Source organism: Rosa chinensis, chromosome 1 (assembly GCF_002994745.2).
Source record: "Rosa chinensis cultivar Old Blush chromosome 1, RchiOBHm-V2, whole genome shotgun sequence".
Lineage (NCBI taxonomy): Eukaryota > Viridiplantae > Streptophyta > Magnoliopsida > Rosales > Rosaceae > Rosa > Rosa chinensis.
In genome coordinates, this window is record NC_037088.1 from 41408737 (window position 1) to 41411605 (window position 2869).

At 34.4% G+C, this 2869-nt stretch overlaps 1 long non-coding RNA gene across 2 annotated transcripts; it reads left to right on the forward strand.

Moving 5' to 3' along the window:
• Positions 1-219: 219 nt before the first annotated feature.
• Positions 220-2355, forward strand: LOC112175700. Of its 2 annotated transcripts, XR_005807831.1 has the most exons (3): positions 220-356; positions 1118-1956; positions 2097-2355. It is a non-coding gene; the product is annotated as an uncharacterized LOC112175700 (long non-coding RNA). The 2 variants fall into 2 exon arrangements; XR_002926586.2 differs by lacking the exon at positions 220-356 and having other exon boundaries at positions 635-1956.
• The last annotated feature ends 514 nt before the right edge of the window (positions 2356-2869 follow it).

Here is a 2869-nt window from a genome sequence, read left to right on the forward strand (position 1 = left end):
AGTTAAATTTTATTTTTTAATTTTGCTTGATCTTGTTTTAAAAAGAAAAGAAGAGAAAAAAAAAACGGAAAAGGACAGAACCCAATAAATAAAACAACGTCGTTTATTTTTCCTAAGACAAGAGAATTTCTTTCTCTTCCCTGCGCGGACGACAAGCAACGGGAAAAAAAAAAAAAGGCTTCCTTTTCCTCCATTTTTGCAATTTTCAAGCTTCTTTTCATGGAACAAGAAACCAAATCGATACGAATCCTTCTGGGTTTTAACTACTCTTTGCATCACGATTCCATTGAGATATGTTTAGAATCTTATGGTTTAATCTTTTGAGAATTCCCAAAAATTTGAAGTTTCTAGAGTTGGTGAGTTTTTCAAATTCGGGTAACCTTGATTCATCTTTTGCTTATGGGTAGTTGTTTATATTGTTTCTTGATGCCTATTACATGCTTGATTGCAAAGAATTGAGGATTTTGTGCAGATTAAAGAATATATATATATATATATATATATATTATTTTTTTTTTCTTCGTTTATTCTGGAAGTGATGAACTATTGTCTGCTGTGATTGTACAGTTGGTGTGAAGACCTTTATGTCTATACGAACTAAAGAACACTAACCATGCAGGTACATAACAAAAACAGAACTCATAAACTGACCAGTTTAAATTTTCTTACATAATACTGGTTGAGTTTTGTTAGACCATGAGTCCATATCAAGAAAAGAAATTAAACAATTGACCTTGGTCAAAAGTTTAAGTATGCTTGGGACCTTAAAGAATTTGGTCGATTTGTGGTTTTAACGATTATGATTGATAAATAGAGCCTTGGATTTTGTTTATTTGATTATACGTTAAAATCAGCATGCTGGGGTACTTTTAGGGTGCAATAAAGCGATGTCTCCTCACATCTTGGTTGTGAGCAAGACATGTTCACAGATATGCATTCTTATAATTCCTGCGGTATGAAAAGAAAATAAAGACATATTGTATGGCATCTTTGGGATCAAATATAATATGTAAACTAAAGAAAAATGGGGTTTGAACAATTATACTTGTTTTATTGTTCTTGATTTAAGCATGTTTTATATATATTTTCTCATGTTGTTTTACATGTTTAAATTCAGTTCCTAGCAATGTTCTCTCTGTTGAACCATTAAGTGGTTCAAATTTTAAGAAGTGGAAGGAGGACATAATTATTTCGCTAGGACTAGCAGATTTGGGTATAGCACTTAGGACTACTAAACCGGAGAGCGCACATGCCACCGGGACAAACCAACAACGAGCTGCATATGAAAAGTGGGAGAGGTCTAACCGGTTATCTCTACTGGTTATGAAAAGATCCATGACAGAGGCCATACGTGGTAGCATTGAGGATTGTGAGTATGCTGTTGACTATCTTGATGCTATTGGTAAGAAATATAAGGAGTCTGAGAAGGCTGAAGGGGTTGCTTTGCTATCTAAGTTTAATTCATCATAGTATGATGGCAATGGAAATATCAGAGAGTACATCATGGGCGTTTTAGAGCTAGGTGCCAAGCTTAATTCTCTAGATTTTGGCATCTCTAAGAAGGTGATGGTGGCCCACATCCTAAATACACTACCACCCTCTTTTAGTCAAATGATTGTTTCCTACAACACCCAAAAAGAAAGCTGGACACCTGATGAGCTTATTTCAAATTGTGTTCAAGAGGAGGAACGTCTTCGTCGGGAGAAGGGAAAATCTGTTAATTTTATGCAAAAAGGAAACAAGGGCAGCTGCAAAAGGGAAAAAAGAAGCAGCCATATCTTGGGCCTCAAGGGGGTGTGCAAAAGAAAATGCCTACTACTTCTTCGAAGCCTAGTTCTTCCAATTCTAAAGGATCTTCCAACCCAAAATCTGAACCTTTTCTCTGCTACTTCTGTAAGAAAGATGGACACATGAAGCGAGATTGCTCTCGCTACAAAAAATGGCTTGCAAAACAAGGTAACTCTTTGGCTTTCACTGTTTTTGAATCAAATAAAATTTCTGTTTTTACTATTTTTGAAACCAACTTAGTTTCCATTCCCACGAACTCCTTTTGGATCGATAGCGGCTCACCAATTCATATTACCAACTCTTTACAGGGTTACAGAACAAAGAGGAAACCAAGAAGGGATGAGCTGCAAGTGTTCGTGGGCAATGGAAACAAAGTTCAAGTGGATTTCATAGGCACTGTTAGGATAAAATTAGAGTCAGGATTTTCTTTTGATTTAAAGGATGTTGCTTTTATTCCCTCTATGAGGAGAAATTTAATTTCAGTTGTCAAACTTCGTAGAGATTCTGGTTTTACTTTTGTCATTGATGATGAAATAAAATTTTATAAAGACAATCATTTATTGGGAACTGCGTATCTTTTATATGATCATTGGTGTTTAAATTGTATTTTTTCTACAGAAACCATGCTTGTTGAAAATTCAGCTTTTAAATCTCCATCTATTTCAAAAAAGGGGCAGTTTCAACAACCAAAATCATCGTTTCTTTGGCATAAAAGACTTGGTCATATTTCAAAAGAAAGAATTCAGCAACTTCAAAGACAAGACCTTCTTAAAGATTTAGATTTTTCTGATTTAAATATTTGTCTTGGTTGCATCAAAGGAAAATTTACCAAGTTAAGAAAGAAAGGATCCACTCGGAGTTCGCATCTTTTAGAAATTATTCATACAGATATTTGTGGTCCTTTTTCTGTCAAAACAATTTGTGGAAACCGATATTTTATTACTTTTATTGATGATTTTTCAAGATTTTGTTACCTCTATTTAATTTCAAAAAAATCACAAGCCCTTGATGTGTTCAAACAATACAAGTCTGAACTAGAAAATAAGTTGGGCCAGAAAATTAAAGTGGTGAGATCCGATAG